At 41.1% G+C, this 23,030-nt stretch overlaps 1 long non-coding RNA gene across 2 annotated transcripts in view; it reads left to right on the forward strand.

The window, feature by feature from the left end:
* LOC120379866 overlaps nt 1-22,335 on the forward strand; it is a 100,797-nt gene extending 78,462 nt beyond the window's left edge. For both annotated transcript variants that reach the window (XR_005587620.1, XR_005587621.1), the window contains 3 exons: nt 6,662-6,829; nt 18,822-18,900; nt 22,165-22,335. This is a non-coding gene — a long non-coding RNA (uncharacterized LOC120379866). The remainder of the gene's footprint in view (nt 1-6,661; nt 6,830-18,821; nt 18,901-22,164) is intronic.
* The last annotated feature ends 695 nt before the right edge of the window (nt 22,336-23,030 follow it).

A 23,030-nucleotide genomic window follows, 5' to 3' on the forward strand; every position in this document is an offset into this window, starting at 1 on the left:
TATCACCTGAAAGCCGACAGCTGCATTTACACAGTTTTTTTCAAGCATCAAAGAGGTGACACGTATCTTTCATTGCTTCACCTTAAACATTACAACAGATTATAAAATCATTTAAAAATGTAAACTTTCATTTCACTGTATCATGCAAGTAAGATACAATGATCGATGTAAAGAAACAAAATTTGGAAATAAAACTGCAGATACTTGTAAATATGGCAAGGGTAGACAAGGGGCAGTCAAAGTATTTATCAAAACATTTCTGGAAGAACACAGACCTAATAACTCATAGGATCAACCTGGTAGATCCATAAACAATTATTTCAAGAGCAAAACATTTCAGTCACCTATGCTGGCATTGGGGTTCAGGTTAGAACCATCTCTAATGCAGGGAAAGCTGTGCCTAGGACAGCATATAATCCTGTGGTCACACGCTCTACACTGTTGTGATAATCTTTGTACAAAGTATGCCTTGTAAGGAATCATTTAAAAACTCATAATTTGCTGATCAATAATATCATGGCAAAATGCACATAGCACCTTTATATGATAAGTTATGAACATGGACTGAAATCCTGACTAAAAGTACATTTCTGAAATAAGTCTGGGGTGTGTCCAAATCAGTTTCTCAGATTCAAGGGTAAATGGACACCTCAACCAGATGTAAACAAGGCCAATGGACCATTACCTGTAAAAGTCCATTCTTTGGGGGAGAAATGGGGCAGGGACAAAATATTTTGCATCTTAGCAAAGAAACAGCATCACACCAAACACCAAAACACTCTCTTTCTCTCTGCCTATCACATTCACTGTGCTGAAAAGACAAAGGAAGCAGCTGTTGGACTCTGGGGGAAGGAATCCTGACCTAAAGAGTTTTGTCAGGAAGACTGCTGAAGGTATGGAGTGTGGAAACTTTGTTTTTAATCTAGTATAGTTTGTCAAACTAGGCAACAGTAAGTGTTTTATCTTTATTTTTCTTGTAACTATTTCTGATTTTATGGCTCATTACTTGTGCTCACGTAGAATCTCTTTTCAGTTAATAAATTTCTTGTATTGTTTTGTCTAATCCAGTGGGCTCAAATTGAAGTGTCTGGGTAACTCCATTTGGGGTAACAAATTGTGGGCAAATTATTCCCTTAACGAATAACAAACAATATATTTGTACTGTCCAGGAGAGGGATGGGAAGTACAGGACATACATTTCTGAAGGAAAATGCGGTACTGGCAGTATGATAGGCTCACCCTGTGGTAATCTTTAAGGTTGGTAACAGCCAAGTGTGACCCGTGGGTTGCAGCGCACACAGGTGGAAGTGACTTACATGCTGGAGGCTGTTTGTGATCAGCCCAGGTTGGAGACTACAGCAACAAGAAATTGTAAATGGCACCCTATGTTACAGGGCAGGGGTAACACAGGGACTCATTGGGTTAGATTGTACCATGGCATGTCACAGTGCTCCAGTAGTATTCATCAGTGCACAGACACTGTTTTTATCCCCACACTACACAAGGGGAACGCAGTTTTAATTTACAATTGGGAATCCACAACAGGCATGCCAGTAGTTTATCCTTCATGCCTTTTCCCCAGAGAGTGCTACCCATTGTTCTTACATGAGAAGAAAAACAAGATGCAAGGATGTGGTTTACTTAGGCTGCAACTTTATTAATTCACCTGGGAACTATTCATCAAAAATTCATACAGTGCAGATTATGATTCCTTCCTTCATCATTTTCACCTGGTGGAGGCTTGCTATCAGACCCCCACAGCTGGCCCCAGCCCATTGCTGGGACTCTATTGTTGTCTCCTTGTACAAGGGATAAGGGGCTGGGGAAAGGAGGTTAAGAAAGGGATAGATAATAGGACAGAAAATATCATGTTGCCTCTGTATAAATCCATGGTATGCCCACACCTTGAATACTGTGTGCAGATGTGGTCATCACATCTCAAAAAAGATATAGTGGAATTGGAAAAGGTTTAGAAAAGGGCAACAAAAATGATTAGGGGTCTGGAACAGCTTCCATATGAGGAGAGATTAATAAGACTGGTACTTTTCAGCTTGAAAAAGAGACTGCTAAGTAGAGATATGATTGAGGGCTATAAAATCAGGACTGGTGTAGATAAAGTAGATAAGAAAGTGTTGTTTACTACTTCTCATAACACAAGAACTAGGGGTCACCAAATTAAATTAATAGGCAGCAGGTTTAAAACAAATAAAAGGAAGTATTTCTTCACACAATGTACAGTCAACCTGTGGAACTCCTTGCCAGAGGATGTTGTGAAGACCAAGACCATAACAGGGTTCAAAAAGAACTAGATAAATTCATGGAGGATAGGTCAATCAATGGCTATTAGCCAGGATGGGCAGGAATGATATCCGTAGCCTCTGTTTGCCAGAAGCTGGGAATGAGCAACAGGAGATGGATCACTTGATGATTACCTGTTCTGTTCATTCCCTCTGGGGCACCTGTCACTGGCCACTGTCGGAAGACAGGATACTGGGCTAGATGGACCTTTGGTCTGACCCAGTAGGGCCATTCTTATGTTCTTATGTCGCCTTATGGTACCAGAGCCACATCCCTCTTGCCCAGCTTCTTTAGGGGATGCCTTTGCTGTAAATCCACTTCCAGTTTATCAGGGAACTGGAGCCCCACATGGAATGAGTACCTGAACTCAACACCTGCCACCTGCTAAATTGCAACAACTTGAACCTTACCTCCTAATCTACCCCTCCAGGTCCCTGAGATGGGGAAGGCAACTCTCCCCTCTTCTTCCCAGACAGGCTGGTAGTGAGGGGGAAATTCCTTCCTAAAAGGCAGTTAGTACACTGCGCTGAGCAGATCAAAAACCCAGTCCTATGCTAATCCCAGTGGAAGGTGTGGATGGGACCAGCAAATCCAGGTGAGAGAAGGTATTCAGGGTGGAGGAACAGAGTTTATATACCTTCCCCCATATGAATAGAAATCAGTGGCTTACCTGAGCCCCATCAGCCCATTCACCCACTGAGGAGATGCCTCCTACACTCCTAGACAACCTTCTCCCAAACCCTTGAAGGACCCACTGCCTCTTCACGCCCCTCCCTCCCTCTAGACAAAGGCCACCACCTACGTGGTGGTTGCATGCATTGCATTTTGGGGCTGCCCTGGCATGGAGACAACTTGCTTTCCTGCACTCCTAGCAGCCTGAATATTCTGTTGCTGGGGGGTCCCAACTCTGATTAAATGAAAAAGGCCACAAGAACCTGAGACTGGATCAAAACTATTGTCACTATAGTTTAGCTTGTTTTCCAACACTGTAGATTTTCCAGCAAGTGCGTGGTAAGATAATTAAGTTTTGGTAACTAATAGTTTCTAGAAACTATTTAAATTTTTAATAACAGATCTTCAGCTGGTATAAATTTGCATAGCTCCATTGAAATCAATGAACATCTGCTGATTTGCATCGAGACCCTAATCCATAATGTTTGTTTGGTATTAAAAAAAAAAGTCAATTCAGCTAATAAGATAAATGTCTTTCTAATGTTTGGAATTAATTACAGATCTGGGATGTAAGATTATATCTACATGGCACTACCATTTGTACAATTTGCATCATGTACTAACATGCTGTGTGGTAACTCCCCCATCTGGACGCTGCTTGTGCAAACTAAAAAGGTCCTCCTTTAAGCAGGACTAAGTTACCACAAAATAGGTACTTTTAGTTCACACCGCCAGTGCCCACAGAGGGGAATTACAGCACAACATGTTAGCATGTGATGCAATTCACCCTACCCCACACCGCAGTCTAAACTGCAAGGCCATTCAGACAAACCCTAACCTTCCTGCCTGTGATAAACTAAATCATTATCCTTAGGACCACAATAATATTTTATTGATGCCCTGTTTTTCCATGCATAGATTAGTCTGGTAGTAAATTGTATTCATGGCCTTTCTAAATATTTATTGATTGTGAGAATTCACTGAATATTGCTCTATCAGTGAACTAATCAGAATACGCTAGTTTAATGTACACTTAATTTCCCCAATGTAAAAGTCATAGAACAGAATATTTCGTCTAAATATCCAAGGAAAATAAACTGGGGAGGGGGTAGAAAGATGAGTTTAGCAATTCACCAAGTTCATCATTATTATAGATGGGGCTGGTAGCACCACTTTTCGTTAAGGCATATTCCATAATAAGATCTTGCCTTATGTTACTTACGTTTCCCAAGTGCTACTTATCTGGGCTGGAATTTTTCAGGCCAGATATCTTTCTGAGGCTGAATCTTTTTGGAAAATTTTAACCAAAATCGTTTAGTCATTTCTGAGAATGAGGCTAGAGAAAAATATATTGTTTTCCCCATATTCAATTTTCTGATGACCTTTTTTAGAGAAAATCGAATACCTCTATACCTTGGAGCAAGGATTTGAAATTCTGGAGAGGGGGATGCCTTTTTGGCAGTACTGTACATTTTGCTATCACCATGAAAATCTATTCAAAATTTGGCCAGAGTGTTTGAAAAGACTCAGTTTTCTGTTTAGATTCTTACACCTACAGCTTGTCTAGAGACTTTTGCTAGAGCTCTGAGCCCAGGGCTCAGCAGGACTTTCCCTGCAATTGCAAGCTCTAGATTCCCTTGCATTAGTTACATGATCACATATTGTTTTTTTCCCATGGACTTCCAATTCATTCGGTGTACAGGATGGACAGTGCTCACTTAATGAGCAGCTATGCAATATTTTGCTTTCTCTTTGGTGTTCCTTGTGTGACTCCAGGCCTATTTACTGAACCATGCTGTGAGGACAGAATTAATAATTTCCTCATGGAGTTTTCTAAGGCTGTCACCACTATAGTAGTGGAGTGCTTCCCAAATGTTAATTAATCAATCTTTACAATACCTTTGTAAACTGAGGGACTATTATCATCATTTTTATTTTATAAATGGAGAGCAGAGGTACAGAGAGATTAATGTCAAAATTATCCACTAATTTTGGGTGCCCAATTTGAGATGTTTAGGACTTGATTTTCCAGAGTTCTTAGCACCATATACCATTTTATATGTTCATAGCACAGCTCCCATTGACTTTAGTTGCTCAGCATTTCTGGAAATCAGAACCTAGTGTCTCAGGTCAGTCAACCAGAATGAGGAACACAATTAATTACTGACCACCTGTATAAAATTTGGTTTAAATGATGTGCCATGCATCACATAGGAACTCTGTGGCCCAGGCAGGGATAGAATACAACTCCAAGGTAGCGTTCAACTCCATTAAGAATTCAACCAGTCTTCCTCTTCCTGCCATCTCCTTCTCATAACCTACACACATTCAAAACTTCTGCAACAAATGGGACAGGAGGCCTACAAACAGTTTCCTTCACTACACAACCCTGATTCATCCCCAGACCATGGTCCAGACTTTGCACTGAATGAGACAGGGATCCTGTGGAAAAAATACACCTTTACCTCGATATAACACTGTCCTCGGGAGCCAGAAAATCTTCACGTGTTTAGTTGAAACCGCGTTATATTGAACTTGCTTTGATCCACCGGAGTGCGCAGCCCCGCCCCCCCCGGAGCACTGCTTTACCGTGTTATATCCGAATTCATATAATATCGAGTCACGTTATACTGAGGTAGAGGTGTAATGTGATCATGTAATTAAAGACCATGTTGTAATGCATATGCACAAAAGAGCTGAATTTATGTCATACATGCAATCTTAATATTGGCATTTCCTAACTTTTGAATGTTTCTCTTTGCTACCATAATATTTTAAACATAGTTTGGATGTGTTTGTACCTTTTCTGGGTGAAATCCAGACTCCACTGGAGACCTTGGAAAAAATCCCATTGAGTTAAATGGGACCGGCATATTACTTTATTTTCCAATAAAGGGATTCATTTTATCATATCACCTAATCATATATTAATGATAGAAACTGGTGCAAATAGAGATTATCAATAAGTGAAATTTTCTTTCACATTTCTAATATGTGACTGTCACATACTCCATATGAAATATATAGCATATATTGTATTCCAGATGTAATTTATTTCATTAGTCCTTTAATTTAATACAATATTGTGAATTTCATGATGCCACTATCATTTTTTGAAACTATTAAAAACCTTCAAGTGTGCACAAATGCATTAAAGCTGACATGCCTATTGGATTCATCAGTTTATTTTCCTGAGGAAGATCCTCAGCTGGTATAAATCACCATAGCTCCATTGACGTCATGGAGTTACACACTTTTAAAGCACTTGAGGAATTGTATGCCTACAGAAATCACACAATCAATAGGCTATTGTCATATGAATTCAGTAGAAAAAAAGGATTAATCATTTAATGAAACCAATGGTAATAATCCTGAGTTAAATTGCAGCATCTTTATTCTATATATTCAAAAGCTATTTTACATTACAGAACTGATTATAGAATTGCGAATAAGACCAAAACAATGTTTAAATGCTGATTTTTGTTTAATAAAACTGACTACAGAATTGCACAAAATATAGGTAATTGTCAGTTCATCTGTAGATGAAAAATGAGAACTGTTTTACAAAAAGATTCAAGAGAATCTTTTTTGTCAAAAACACTGAAAATTGACCTACCAGCTCTAGACAGTATACCCCTTGGATTACCATTATATATATTCTCCACAGAATTTTGGCCTTTCTACTTTTCAGGTACGGCAATGAAAAGAGAGGAAAAAATATCCAAAACATATGGGAGGAAGAATAATATAAGATCAGGTGACACAAAGATAGTACTCTTTTCTGGAGAATAACTAGACATGTGGAACATTGCAGCCTTCTTGCTCAGGCTTGGAATAAGCCATATGCCGTGCTGCTTTGGTAAGTAGCATACCTGGGTCACCCTCTGAAAGGTACTTACTGTAGGCATCAAAAGTATTGTATGATATCACTGTGATGATGTATCCCATAATACCTTATGGGAATATGACATAACTGGAGTATGTTTTATGCTACATGTGCCATGTAACTTATCTCTGTAAAGGTCTACTGAATCTATTCATCCTATTTGTACACATATACATAGGCGGCAGGTTTGTATAATTTTTGGTGGGGCCCAAAATGGTGGTGCCCACCCGCTCCCGCCCTGTAAGCCAATATAAAATGAAGCTACAACGCGTCAGTGCCACAAGATTACAAGGGTCAATTAAAAGTGGAAAGTCAGAAGCAGCACTTGCCTACTTCAATATACATTTTACCATCACTGTATAAAAATGGTTCCCAATTGTCGATGCAATCTGATTAATTTAAGAGCACATTACAATTAAATATTTCAATTCTCAGTCATTTTACCCAGTTTGCCTTCTTTACTTTGCCACACACTAGTTTGTCTGTACACCAGTTTCAGATAATCCTTTATAGCAATTTTACTCCAGGTCCTATGTGAAACCAATCAATCACTTCCTCCTCTCACCCGCATCATTTTGTTTTAAGCTGTAATCAAAAGTGGCTTCATCTGCTTTAAACGTCACAGAGCAGCAGGCACAAGTCTGCAGGTCTTAGGGATATTGTCCTGGTCAACTCAGTCAAAATTAATTACAACCTAGATGGGATTATGGTGAGGGGGCACGGCACGGCCCCCTCCATTCCCCTCCCCCTCCTGAGGTGCTACAGCACCAGCAGCTTGCACTGCTGTTATGCTGTAGCCCTTAGGCGGCGGCAGCAGCAGCAGCAAGGGAGAGAGACGCGTGCTGCGCGCTCTTTACATTCAGGCAGGGAAGTTCCGGGCAGGGCCGGCTCTAGGTTTTTTGCTGCCCCAAGCAAAAAAAAATTTGGCTGCCCCCCTTCCCAGCCCTGGGCTCCCCCCATACCCTCCTGCTGCCCCAGTCCTGGGCTCTCCCCCCACCCACCTGCCACCCCAGCGCTGGGCTTCCCCCTTTCCTCCCCACCAGTGCCCTCCCTCCACCCTGCTGCTGCCCCAGCCCTGGGCTCCCCCCCACCAGTGCCCCCCCACACCTCCTGCTGCACCTCCTGCTGTCACTGGTAACTCGCTCCCAGGGCGGGTCATTCACCCGGAATTTTGGATGTGCACAAAACACAGACAGCCGCGGCTGAGATTTAAAGGGCTCTGGGCTCCCCGCGGTTGCAGACAGCCCAGAGCCCTCTTACTCCCCTGCGCTCCAAGCAGTGGAGAAACCTAGCTCCAAATATTGGTGGAGCAGAGCCCCTGATTGTGAATATTCCTGGGGCTTTAGCCCCACGAGCCCATATAAGTTGGCGCCCATGCACATATAACATTTTTGTACTGGAAGTCATGAATATTGGCTGTATACTTGCTTGCTTTCTAAGTAAGCTTTGTGAGGCATTTGGTCCACTTCTTTAGAAAGGAATTTGCAAAATTAAGTGCCCAATCAAGAAGCACTTAAGAAACAATGCATCTTGGAATGCTCCAATCCACATAAGAAGTATTCCTGGAGACAGTCAAGATACCATGCGGGCAATGGCTTTCTGCAAGTCTTCCCACTCACTGTCACAATCCTTTTTGCGCATTTCCCCTTGCAGTTTCTTTACTTGTCACAGCTGTTCTTCCCATAGCCATTCTTCCTCTTTCCACTGCTCTGCTATACGTTTCCATTCTTATTGTCATTTTTCATCCTTTTTGTAAACCTTTCACCCGTTGTCCCTTATCTTCTCCTTTCTGTCACAGGCTACTGAAGCTGGAACTACCAATGCCCTCATCTGGTCAGATGGATTGCTGATCATTTCTACTGCTGTCTTAAGAGCAGCTTTGAGCAGTGATTGGTTCACATTCAGAAGGTCCCTAGCTACCTTGGACTTCATGAACATCTGTAGTATTGCATCCAGTTCTGTTGTACTTCAGCTCTAACACTCATTATCTGCCTTCTTATTTACCAGAAGTTTCTACTGGAAGACACACATTGGATTTTTCTGAACAAGCATGTTTTTTCTTTGGATGAATAGGAGTCTTGACTCAGTTTTTTTCAGTACTATCCTTACTGCTAGTGCTGAACTGTATGAGTCACGGGAAATTATCTTTTAATGATAGCTGAGTGACTAAGGTGGTGGGCAAGGGGAAGGCTGTGAAAGAAGTCACTCAGGCAGGCAGACTGTTACAAGTCAATTTGAGGGTCAGCTTGGACCTGTTCTGAAGTGTTCATTCCCAATTTACTGTGTAACCTCTATGCCTTGATCTGTAGTTCAGGCCTGTGCTGTAGCATTTCATGGGTTTCCTTACATTTGTCTTCCTGCTTTGAGTACTCTCCCTATGTAGAAGGCAAACTGGGTAGACAAGTAAAGACATTCAAGAGGTTAAATTCCATTATAATTACCTTTGTTTCACACCATGACCATTTGTATAATTAAAAAAAAATCTCTCATAGCAACATGATAAAGTCATGTCCTCCCTCCTCCAAGTCCTTAGATAGAGTGCTGTATTAGGTTTATATAAAGAATACATCTGATATCAGCACCTTAAATGCACATGTATATGTACTAGAATGGAAGCAGAACATTAATCTAATAGGTTACCTATGAGAAGAGGACTAAAAAATGAGCTATTGTAGTGCAATTTCCCACACAATATTCCAGTGATTGAAATTATTTTAAAGTATAGTTGCTCCTCAGCAATGCTGTGTGATTAATGGCAGGCTTGCCTGGGTGTTTGAAAATCCTTGAGAATGGATATTGGAAATTAAAAGCCCTATTCATCTGCAATTTGACTCATTCTGTTGGGTCACGTAGGCTCTGCAAACTTCTGACTGTCAGAAGGACTGACAGAATCCTAATTCAGGACATGAACAAAAAACCCTACCCTGCCCATCCCCTGCTACAGCGTTCTACTGTCTTGGTCTGAACCCCACTGAAGTGTTGCAGAATATGAAAGTGCACTGTGGATACACATTCACATGGCCAAGATGTTGAGGTCTATGTTGGCTCCAAGAGAATAGCAAGTGTGAAGGTAGAGGGCTGAGTGATCATGCAGTGACTGATAATAAGCATTATGCATTGGGTTATTTAAAGTTTTGTATTACTTATTCACGGCTGACTCAATGTGCTATGACAACTCCCATGTAGTCAGATTTCCTGTTAGCTGAGTAAGATGATTCCATACTTGCATTGCCATTGATTTGATACAATGGAAAAGTCTAGACATGGTCAGACATTTGGATCACTGCTATTTAGCGTTGAAAAGAAACACTACTGTTAGAATTATTTCCCTTGTGATGGAAATATACTTGTTCTGTGTTTAGATTTAGAGTCCCCTTCCTTAACGGCCTTTCATGTATCTGCTAAGGCTCTGATGGTGCTTCCATTTATCTTTAACTTTATTCTCCAAACACCTCAGTGTTGCTAGTAACCCTCTTTCTAGAGCTTAATGGTGATTGCTTTTCAGCCTGCCATCCTCGTTATAAATTGTAAAGATAGGTTGCTACAAATACTAGTTCAAGTAAGAGGTGAACTAATTTCATACATAACAAACAGCTTTGATTACTGCCCAGGATGAGTTATTGGCTTTGTTGAAACATGTTATGTTCCATGAAAAATGACAGAATTACTGTATTGAACTTTCATTCCATGTAAATTCTCAGTGGGATGCAGTCATGGAGCTTAGATAAAAAGCTTTTGCATCCCAGATGTTTTTCTGCTGGATACCTTTGCTTAGTAAATGTAGCAAAACCATAGCTTTATATGAACTTCTGTAGTGCCAAAAATTCATGTGTAATTTTCAATAAGCAGAGATCTACAACAAATGCTCACTTACTACTTTTCTTAAAACCTCTATTATTGATAACGGATTTTAAAAGATTTTGGGATGAAGGAGGTATATACAAAAGAGAGTTTGCTTATAACTTTGGATTTGTGAAAGCTTTTAAATTATTTTCCTATAAGCCCTCAATATTTCCTGCCTGATGCAGCAAGAGTAGCAATTATTCCTTGTTATACTGTAGTTTTAAACATTAACCACTTAAATTATTTTAAAAGGGAATCACTTCACTTTGTATTAAGTATAATGGAACAATTACAGCTGGGATTACAAAATAAGACTAAGATGACACTTTTAATGTTTTTGTGACACGGTATGCAGTTTTAAATTAAATCTAAGAAGCATTTATTTAACTCCATTAACCCCTAATAAGATAGATGCTTTGCTTGCATTAATTCTTTTCTCTGTTGTTGTCAAATGCTTAGTGTTGATCTTCAAAGTGCTGAGGTAAACCGTGGCTTAACATTTAATATGATGCTAAACCATTTTAATTAGCAGGAGCACAAGACTGTGGTGCCCTCGACAACAAAATCAGTAAGTGCAGACTCTGTGAAACCAAGTTACAGCTTGAGCTGACTTCATAGGGAAATGATATAAAAAGGGAGAAAATGTAATATTGTAATTCCAAATGAGGTGACTCTGCCATTGTATTTTATTACTGTTTGCTTCCTGCATACCTTTGTTTCCTCTTGCCTCCTAATTTCACCTTCACTTTCAGGCACAGATGGTTGTCTGGAAAAGAATAATCTTACCTGAATCAAAAGTCTTTAAATATTTATATTCCAAAAACCAACCAACCCCAAAACATAAAAGATTAAAAAAAAGCAGGAAGATACATGGTAGGTTTCTGGCATCAAAGGATGTCAGAGTTCAACATTCTGTATGTGCAGATGTAACCCACACACCTTCTGAGTGTGGTGTTCTGTCCCATCTAGTGGCACTGAGACCATTTAGGGAAAGATATAAAATGAGTCTGCTCTACAGCTTTAGCTAACAAGCAGTTGGCTTTTAGCTCATGCACGAAGCTCCAGAGATCCCAGGTTTGATTCCGCCCACTGACGAGTGGGGTCTGTTGGCGTTACACAGACACAAAGTATTCAAATTGGAAAGTGTCTATGCCTGTCCCCACAACCCTGGTCACCATTGTTTTTGAAGACTTCATTTTCAAGGGCACAAGAATGTCATGTTATCCTTGGTAGTGAATTTTACTGAGAGAGTTTTTCTTTCACAAAATAATCCACGTGCACGATCCCCTAAAACTAAACAAACAACAACAAACTATGATGCTATATTTCATACTGTGGAAGCACATAATATTATTTACCAATAATTTATCTTGCCTTTAGATATAGTCACACATTACTAACCAGAATACTGTAACAGAAGTAGATATATTTCTTGAAGATTTAAAACAATTTTATAATTCTGCAGTCTGTTTATTATACCCATTCTGTTCCTAATTCAAATATATATATTTATACACAATTAATTTTGAGACAAAATGTACAATTAAGCAAAAAAAAAGTTATTACAGGTATTGTGCAGTATAATTAAAAAATAAAAATATAAGTACTTAAATGTCAAGATTACCAAAGCAGCAAAGGTGGCTACCAGTAAGCAATATTCTCTCACAGAGAAAAAGGTAAAAATCTAGAAGAAAAACATATCCCATCCTTTTGTGAGGGCATGTTCTGATAATGCATATAATTAAGGGCCAGAAATAATTCAAGAAAAAACACTGAATTAAACAAACTATCATTTATATGATTTTATATTACCAGAGGTGACTGAAAATATGTAGTTGTTTAGATATGTCAATATTCAATGGGAAGAAAAAACTAATAAGAAAATGTCATTTTATATAGTGCCTGATACAGGCCTGGATAATCAAAGGCCCTAGATACACAACACTGTTCCCTCCATGATTCTGTGCCCATGTGTGGACCATTTCCCGAACAGCAGTTGGGGTGTATCTGCTTGTGTGGACTAGGCCCTCGTCACACTCCTCTTTCTGCCATGCTGAGTCCTCTCTTGAGATGCAGTTGGCAGGGCACCCTGAGCTGAGTTTTGTAGTTAATACCCCCATTGAAATGAATGGGGTAGTTAATGGCTTAGCACCATTGTCTCAGGTGGTTTGCAGACTTAGACAGACCCCATTATTTTGTTATACTGAGTTATGGAGAAATGCATAAAAATGTGAACTATGAAGGGTAGTAACTTACTTGTTTTTGTCAATGAAAACTGAAGTTCTGATGTAACCACATGACTCCAAGGGCTGAGGACCCAGTCCCAGACATATAATGCCTACCCCTTAATTTAGCCTTGGCCAGGCCCAAAACCCATTTAAATTCATAGACAGGCTTTTGTTCAGGTCCGTATAGAGGCAATATATGTGGACCAGAGTGTGACCCTTCCATCCCATCTATGGCTTGCTGTAACCTTTAAGTTCTGAACATTTAAAATCTATATCCTCTTCCTGTATAAGCATAATAATTAAAAACCCTAACAAATCTGTTGCAACCCTAGTTTTCACTATTGTACATGGAGATAGAGCTCAAATCCTTCTCCAAAGGTTCAGGCCTTTATTAGTCAAATGTGTGTCACATGATCAGGCCTGATAATCAGTCCATGGGAAGGCAGTTGTATGCATCTACTTCACCTAATCTGTGGATTTTACAGCATGACCATGACCAAGTTATCTGAGTGTCTTACAAGTGTTAAATAAAAGATTATATTTTGACTCCCTTTCTTCCATTGGTTAAGACTAGGTTGAAATTTCTGCTGTGAATCACAAGTTAAATGAATTATCCTGCCTCTACACTATGAAAAAGTTAGAATTTAAGCTGGAGATAGGGTATGTCTACACTGTTCACGCCTTATGGCAGTGTGTAGAGTGCATGGACTGCAAGCCCCACTAACATGGGTCTATATAGCAGTATAAACAGTGAAGCACTGCTTAGGCAAGTAGAGTAGAGACTGAGACTTTAAGGCCAGAAGGGACAATCATTGTCATCTAGTCTGACCTCTGCATCTGGCATTGGCCACTGTCACGCTGGGCTAGATGGACTTTTGGTCTGACCCAGTATGGCCATTCTTATGTTCGCCTGCACATTGCACACCACAGAACCTCACCCACATCCTCCTGTAGTAGGGCTATAACCTCTGGCTTAGTTACTGAAGCCCTCAAATCATGATTAAAGACTTAAAATTACAGAGAATTCACTATTTATTCTAATTCAAACCAGCATGTGACCCATGCTGCAGAAGAAGGTGATATCCCTCCCTCCCCCACACCGTTTTGCCAATTTGACCTTGGGGAAAATTCCTTCCCAACACCAAATATGACAATCAGTCAGTGCATGTGGATGAGTCCCACCAGCCAGACACACCTGAGAAAGAATTCTCTGTAGTAACTCAGAGCCCTCCTCCTTTAGTGCCCTGTCTCCAGCATTGGAGATATTTACTAATAGCAGCTGTGGATGGACCATATGCCATCATAGGCAATCTTGTCATGCCATCCTCTCCATAAATTTATCAAGCTCAGTCTTAAAACAAGTTAGGTTTTTTGCCTCCACTGCTCCCCTTGAAAGGCTGCTCCAGAACTTCACTTCTCAGCTGGTTAAAAAATCTTTGTCTAATTTCAAGCTTAAACTCGATGGCCAGTTTATACCTATTTGTTCTTGTGCCAACACTGACCCTTAACTTAAATAACTTCTCTTCCTCCTTTGTGTTTATGCTTCTGATGTATTTATATAGAGCAACCCTATCTCCCCTCAGCCTTCATTTGGTTAGGCTAAACAAGCCATGCTCCTTGGGTCTCCTCTAGTAAGGTATGTTCTCCTTTATTCTGATCATCCTAGTAGCCCTTCTCTGCACCTGCTCCAGTGTGATTTATCTTTCTTAATGATGAGATCAGAATTGCACACAATATTCCAGATGAGGTCTCACCAGTATCTTGAATAATGGTAATACCACATACCTATCTCTACTGGAAATACCTCACCTGATGCATCCTAGGATTGCATTAGCAAGAAAGTTAGGGTCTGTGCCCTACACAGATCTCTACATGCCCAAGCAGTACCCCCAATTCCATCTACACTGGTATTTTTAAGGCTGCCTGTCCACGACCAGAGCCTTACCTAGCCACAGGGAAAGGCTCCAACAGGGAAAGCCTCAAGAAGGGGGAGGCAGTAGGTAAAGTGTCCGGCAGCTCCTACACTGCAATGTGGATCCACACCACAGTGTGGATAAAGCTTTCTTTTCACTATGGCACGTATATACACATTTAGTGTCCTGTACACCACCTACTGCTGCCAGTGTAGATGAGGACACAGTAGATAAGCCTAAACTAAACTTAACTTTTTGTTCCTAGTCTTCACAAAGCCCAAGAGGCTATAGCTTATAAATAAGGCTGTGATTCTCTCATGGAGGTCCTGGAACTCATGGACTCCATGACTTTCTGTAACCTCTGTGACTTCCAGAGTGGCTGGTGAGGCTGACTACATGGCACCCCAGGGCCAGCCGCACCAGCTGCTACTGGAGTGACCCAGGGCCAGCTGCTCGGGCGGTCCCCAGGCCCAGCCACACTGGCCACTGCTTGGGAGGCCCTGGGTGGCTGGTGTTGCCAGCACAGAGTGCCCGAGGCAGCAACAGCGGTTTGTTGCCTGGTGTGCTTCGCTCCAATAAACACACCAAGGTGGAGAAGCAGACAAAGTTTATTTGAGATCTCAAAGCGGTGCTCGGAGACACAGACACGTCTCAGATCAAGCACACCACTACAAGCTGCTTTTCTCTTTTTTATACATAACTTTAACTAAGCCTTTTCTATCCCCCCCCACTTCCCCTCTCTCCCCACCTTTCATTCCCATGCAGCAGATACACTTTGCAATAGCAATTACATTAAGCAGTTAAGTCATACTTGGCAAAAACCAATTTAGCTTGTTAGTAACTCTTCTGTGAACTGTTATCTTGTCCTGCTCTGTTTGATTTGTTATTTTGCCCCTTAGCCAGGAGCAAGCAGGCCTCATTATAGCAGGCCTCATTATTACCTTCTGGTGCAGGTGTTGCAGCTGATAACCATTCTCTGTTGCTGGCCTGTTAGGTCGATTAAAGTTCAAACATGGGAGCGCTTTGGTCAGACATGGAGTGACTTTAGTTCATTCAGGCCTACTACAGAAAGGCTTCATTGACACTGTGGTTTTCCACCCTCCTGAGTTACCTAGAGTTACCTGTCATGCCTAATGACACCAACACTGGCTTTGTGGACTAACCGAGCAGCCGCAGGTGCGGCTGGCTCCAGGGAGTGCCCAAGCAGCAGTCCTGGGGGCACCCTGGAGTCCATGCAAGCAGCAGCAGTCAAAGGGGGCAGCTTAAAGTGGTCGCTGGAGAGCAGTGGCTGGAGGCAGTCAACCCCCAGCACTGGAGCAGAGCCCCCTGGAGCAGTGGGGCCCCAGAAGTAGAGATTTGGTCAGGGTTATTTTTTGGTAAAAGTTATGGACAGGTCATGAATTTTAATGTATTGCCCATGATCTGTCCATGGCTTTTACCAAAAATACCCCTGATTAAATGTTAACCTTACCCATAACTCAGCTAGGTGTGTAACTGATTTCAGTTTAATGGCAGTTCCAAATAATTGTGGGGTGGGGAGAGGGGGAGTTGGTTTAGGCTGAATTAAGCCTGAATATTTTTGGAATTTTCAGCTAATCAGAAAAATCTGTTGTGGAGTGGAGATGTGAACCTGAGACTGCCACATTCCCCGTGAGTGCATTTATTATTGATTTAAAGGTTATACAGAAGGGTGGCAGCTGCAGCAACAGCACCTCTTCCTCCCCCAGACATTTTGTGAATGGCTGAAGCTATGTGTGTCAAATTTGCAACTAGTTCTGGGTTATATTTGTAGAATAAACTATTAATAATTTAACCAGTGCTATTCATAACCTATGCTGTCCCAGCTCTTGTGTATTTCCTTACATTTTATATATGTCACCATCTCTCAATGTTTATGTAAGAAAATAATTGCTATCAACAAATCTGTTTAATAAGAAGCTAGCAACTAATAAGCTATTACTATGGCTCATTTCTTTTAATCACTAAAATATTGTTTATTACTGATTTCAAATAATAATTGCACCACAGTAAGAGTGATATTCTAGTCCAGACATTGATGGAACACTGACTAAATTACATGTTACTATCTTGCCACACTGAAAACACTCAATGTGGCCTCAGAGAGAAAAAAGTTGAAAGCCTTAGTCCTGGGCTGCATTTGGTTCTTTCACACTGCTCAAATAAAATAAGTGATGGTGGTAGGTTGAGACTCCTGCAGCAGAATGGGGTTGGAAAATAGTTGGGTCCTCTATTAAGGAATTCCTCTGGCACAGGGAAGTTCCCTGAACAGTATAGGCTAATGTAGGGGTCAGCAACCTTTCAGCAGTGGTGTGCCGAGTCTTCATGTATACACTCTAATTTAAGGCTTCGAGTGCCGGTAATACATTTGAACGTTTTTAGAAGGCCTCTCTATAAGTCTATAATATATAACCAAACTACTGTTATATGTAAAGTAAACAAGGTTTTCAAAATGTTTCAGATGCTTTATTTAAAATTAAATTAAAATTCAGATCTTATTAGTTTAGTGTGATCCTTGCCTGTTGTGTATTTGGTTGTCGTGGTTTTTGTTCATATGGCAACTGAGTTAGATTATTAGGGGATAGCCCAGCCGGTTTCGGCCGGTAGGGTGAGCTCTGAGTCTGTAAATAAAATGGTAGTTTTGTTAGCTGTCTGCTGTCTGGCCTCAAGTGATTTCTTCCTAAACCGGATGCCCCCAAGGATATAACATTGCCCTTGCTTTTCCTTGTTGAGTTTTCCAATGTCTGGTGGCACCTATTTAGATACTTTAAGCTGCAAACAGGGTTCTGAGTTATAAGTTGATAACCAGCTGGCAGAAGGTCGGCGGCTGGAACTCCTGATCTGCAGCTGAGGTGAGTGGAGCTGGCGGCTGGTAGGGCTGAGCAGGGCTAGAGGCCTGGACCCTGTCTGGCAGGGGGCCTGTGCTGGAACTCCAACTGGAAGCAAGGTGAGTGGGGCTGCGGAGGGGACCCTGGTTGGCAAGGGGCCAGCAGCCAGAACCCCAGAGTCACAACTTTTAGATTTGCAGCTCAGGAAGGAGAAGGCCAAAGATTACTTTATGCAACCTTTGCATCTCTGGAATTCTGGTAATTCCAAGTGTAATCTAGAGTACCCCTGGGACTGCTCTAACATATGCCTTGTGAGCAGCGGGAACCCCAGAGCGGCGGCGGGCTAAGCAGCTCAGCCCGCCCCGCGTGCCATGAAAAATCAGCTTTGGCACGCGTGCCATAGGTTGCCGACCCTGGGCTAATGTAAAAGTACCAACATGCCCTCCTTATGGGGGACCACAAGAGGAATAAAAAGAGCCTGTCGTGGGAGGGGAAAATGTATAGAGGGAGTACTATTCTGAGTTGTCATTATGTTCTTGGGAGATCATTGCTCGCCAGGCATATGTTAGAGCAGTCCCAGGGGTACTCTAGATTACACTTGGGGTAAACCAGGCCCAGAATTCCAGAGATGAAAAGGTTGCATAAAGTAATCTTTGGCCTTCTCCTTCCTGAGCTGCAAATCTAAAAGTTGTGACTCTGAGTTAGGGCCAGAGAGTGGAACAGATGTGACAGAGTCAATTAAACTGAGGTGCTGTGATTATCTTCGTACGGACTGGATCTGAATTTTATTATTGATAATTTATGCATCAGTGAAACTACATATGTTTTATCATCTAATTCTCAAGATGCACTGTATACTGTAGCTTATGAAACAATTAGAAGTGTCATTAAACCTAACACTGTCAAGGTTTGTTTGGTATATATAGTTTTACTTTTCATTAGACACTGAAGAAAAGGAACTGAAAATTGAGCTGTTAATAATCATAATGACAACAGCAACAGCCATTCTTATATTTTTTCTCACAGGCTTATGAGGTACATTAAGAGCAGCTGTACCACAAATACTTACAATCTATGAGTGTGAAGAGAACATACAGTTTCTATATTCATTAAGCATAATTCTCTTCTCTAACAGTACACACAGACAACACAAGAGCAGAGGCAGAAATGAAGGATGTAGTGCACATCAACTGGTGAGGCAGCCAGTCCTGAAGGTCCGTACTGATAAGAAAAGGATGATGTGTTACCCTGCATAGCTCCAACATGCCAAAGAAAGTTGCAATTGTGCTTTGAGTGCCTTACTGATGTATATTGGTAAGGTATTAGCATACAACAAATCCAGCAGGAAAAATCAAAATCAAGGGTAGAGGAGGAACAGGAGTGGATACATACCTATAAAAGGTGATCAATAGAATATGAGAACTCACTGACAGAGCTATTGCAGGACATGGCTGCATTCCTACCCTATCTTCCATTTTCTTTTTACTCCCTTATCATCTGATCCTGATTGTTGTTGACACCCCTCTCCCCGCCCCTCCCCCCAACTTGCACTGAAGTCAATAGGGTTTGAGAGGGCTCAGCTCACAGAATTGAGGCTCAAAACAGTATTACATCAGCACACACTAGGAAAATTTTAGTGCACACAGACTGGATCCACACAGCCAGTTAGAGCATGAAACACTGGTGCACTTTAGAGTTTACCCCCAGCTGGTACACACTAATATGCCTTGTAGACAAGCCCTACCTCAGCTCTGCTATGCCTTTATTCACCTTGGAGGCTAGAAAACAAAATCCAAACTCAGGATTTTGGCAGGAAAGGGAGGATGACATTATTTTTATTATTTTATAATCCCCTAGCATGTTCCAGCGAGGATCACACAGCCCTTTAAAATATTAGGATGAAATATATTCCTCAGGAAGGGCTGCTGAGCAGAAGGGCCAGTGCACTACTTAAGTCTCCTTTCAACCCTCCCTTGAGGATTGAAGTGGTACATGGGCCTTGTGAAAGCCCTGTGCCTGAGGGTCAATTTCACCAATTAATTAACCCCAAACATCCTGTTAAGGCAGATCATCATTTTATATAAAAGTCATTTTACTACTATTATTTGTATGATGGTAGTGCCTAGAGGGCCCAGCTCAAATGAGAGTGCCAATGTGCTAGGCCCTGTATAAAGACATAATCAGGAGGCAGTCCCTGCCCTGAAGAACTTGTAGGAAACACAGAAACAGTAGGAGGCAAATGGAAATATATTTGTGGAGGAACAAATTAAGACACCCCCCCCCACACACACACACACACGCACACATTGCCAGATACTTTAAAGCAGAGTTTCTCAAACAGGGGTTGCCGCTTGTGTAGGGAAAGCCCTTGGCAGGCCGGGCTGGTGTGTTTACCTGCCCCGTCCACAGGTCTAGCCAATAGCGGCTCCCACTGGCTGCAGATCACTGTTCCGGGCCAATGAGAGCTGCTGGAAGAGGCGGCCAGTAAGTCCCTTGGCCTGCGCCGCTTCCAGCAGCTCCCATTGCCCCAGAGCAGCGATCCGCAGCCAGTGGGAGCCGCGATTGGCCAGACCTGCGGACGGGGCAGGTAACAAGCAGCGACCCCTGTTTGAGAAACCTTGCTTTAAGGCCCTGATCCTGCACCTCATGGTGCCTATTCTTCCCATGTGCCTTCAAGCACAAACCTGGGGCTGTGCATGTTATCTGAGTTCCATTTCTGCACAGCTCTTTAGACTGACAGACCAGAGGGATTAAACAAGAAATCTAAATGAGAGACGGGGATTACACAATAACATATGAATGGATAATAAGTTTAAATGAGAGGAATACTTTGTTTTTATCTTGCAGATCCCCTTTCAGTAGATGAAAATATTAAAGTTTGGTTTCTCCAAAATATAGATGGTGAAAAATTGAAATCTCAGCTCTCTACAGGACATCAGAACAAAACAATAAAATATAATCACAAGGGCTAAATTCTAATTATGCCACTCAGTTTACAGCTGAAATTGTGGAGTTGGAAATTTAAAAACAATTTTAATAAAGACAAAAAACAATTTTAAAAGTTGGTTTTTTAAAAAAAAAGAAATCCATATGAGCTTGTGCACTGTTTGCTTCATTATGAAACAAGTATCAGAAAAACAAAAACAAAACACCCCCACTCCCTCAAAGATTTTACTTAAACCCCTTGTGGAAGAAAAATAGGAATATCTAATTAAATGACACTGCATTGGCATGACGAGCAATGCAAATATTGCTAAAGCATGAGAGACACAGGAGGTATCTGTCAGAGTAGGTATAACCCACTCATTGATACAGCTACATGGTGTTTTGGGGGAGTGAGCCATTGTGTCCATTTGTCATTACTGTCCATTCCCTGCTGGGTTGGTACATACACTAAGATACATCAGCTCAGTCACATGCAATGCAAAGGCATTAGAAGTGCCTCACAATAGATGATTCTTAATTATGTTGGTGTCTATTACAAGGAGTGCTCTCATACCTGCAATAGTTAAGGCTGGAAAAAAAGAAAAAAATCCATAATAATCCCTTGCTTCTCCATAGCTCATAAATTTATGGAACAACTATCCTCAGGGCTGAAATTTTTGCTGTTTGTTCTTTGTCCTAATAGGATGTATGTATGCACGCATATTGTGTACATTTTTAAATAGACTCCCTTTGAGTGTTTTTAGGTATGGGACAGTTTAAAATAAAGATGATGCTCCTACTGTGGGTTGCCAGATTAGAGTAATGTATTGGGAAGGTGAGGATATTGGTGGTTGCTGGGTTGGGGGAGATAGAAGAGGAAGGAGAAGAGCAGGAAGTGCCCTAGATTGCTCCATTGGCCAGCTACACTCAAAGCTCAGCTCTTTAGAGCCTCTCAGCCACTAGATTCTCTCCACCTGGCTCCTTCAATACTACTGGGGCAAAGAAAGGGGGTGGGGAGAGAGAATCTATTCCATTCTATATAGGCTTGTATACTGTAGTATCTGAGCATTTCCAAGTTGTGCATTATGGAATGGGACTATGGATCTGTCACATGTTGCTTGTTGTCTCATCCTTTCCCCAGAGGAAGAAGCATGTGCAGTGGGGTATCTTGTTTTGATATAGTGTGTTTTATATAAACACATCTGTTGCTAAATGTTTACATTAGAGATGGCCAGGTCAAAGAAATGAGCTTTGCATTTGGAGCAGCAAGCGTTGAGGTTTGTGATTGTCCTAAATTCCTGGTATAGAAGTTCATAGATCTGATACATTAAAGGCTGTGATAGGGTGACCAGACTGCAAATGTGACAAATCGGGATGGGGGTGGGTGGTAATAGGAGCCTACATAAGAAAAAGACCCAAAAATCGGGACATCTGGTCACGGTAGGCTGTGAGGAGTGCTCAGGAATGCCACTCATAGCCACCCCATCCCCCTCTAAGAATCTGTAATCATGTCTTCCTAACAAGCTGCCATTTAATTGTATTTTTATTTTTAGATCACACACAAAAGCCTTTGGAGTTCAAGTTGCCAGTGTTCAGCAATTCCTTGTGCTCTTCACACCTTGAGGGGAAAAAGTGGATTTGTAAAAGTGACTTGTTAAAGTTTTCAAGAGAAGTGAAAAGAAGTCAGCTGACAGAATGTAAAGGTTAATTGGAGAGCATGGTTCTTTTTCAAGACTCTGTATTAAATAGAATAAATATTTTTTTTGATCATCTTCTCTGTGAGAATGTACAAATCCCTATTGGCAAAGAATCTTTAGTGCTCACTTCATTTGCAAATTTAGAACAGCACATATCAAAATATCACACAGTTTAAATTATGATATTGGATATTCTGGTCAGATGTAAGCAATTTACAAATACAGGTTGATCAGCTTCTGACTCTAATAGGTTGAATTGGAGTAATATAGATGGTTAATCACCCTAAACTATTATTTTTTCAAAAGGTCTCCATTAAAGGAAATTACCAGTTATTTCAATATAGAGAAGTTTGCATTATGTTTTTACTGAAGTTTCCCTTAGAACTCTGGAAATGCTTGATGAAACTAGAAGCTTAGCCTGATTTTTTTTTAATTCTTATACAGTCAAGCATAAACATTTTTATAATTAATTCACTCATGGTAAAATTCACCCATGGTAAACATCACTACTGAGCAGAGGTCCTTCACATGACGTATGGGCAATTAAAGTCCAGGTTAAGCCTTATTTTATAGTGGCTGTTCTAGCATAGTTTTACTACCATACATAAAGACCTTCATGGAGTAGTCTTTAGCTATGCAGGGGTGAGGGAAAAAAAATAACCTGAAGTCTTTATTCCAAGAGACTTTGAGTTACAAACCAGCAATTCAAAAACATAAAAAAT

Source organism: Mauremys reevesii, linkage group 1 (assembly GCF_016161935.1).
Source record: "Mauremys reevesii isolate NIE-2019 linkage group 1, ASM1616193v1, whole genome shotgun sequence".
Taxonomy (NCBI): Eukaryota; Metazoa; Chordata; order Testudines; family Geoemydidae; genus Mauremys; species Mauremys reevesii.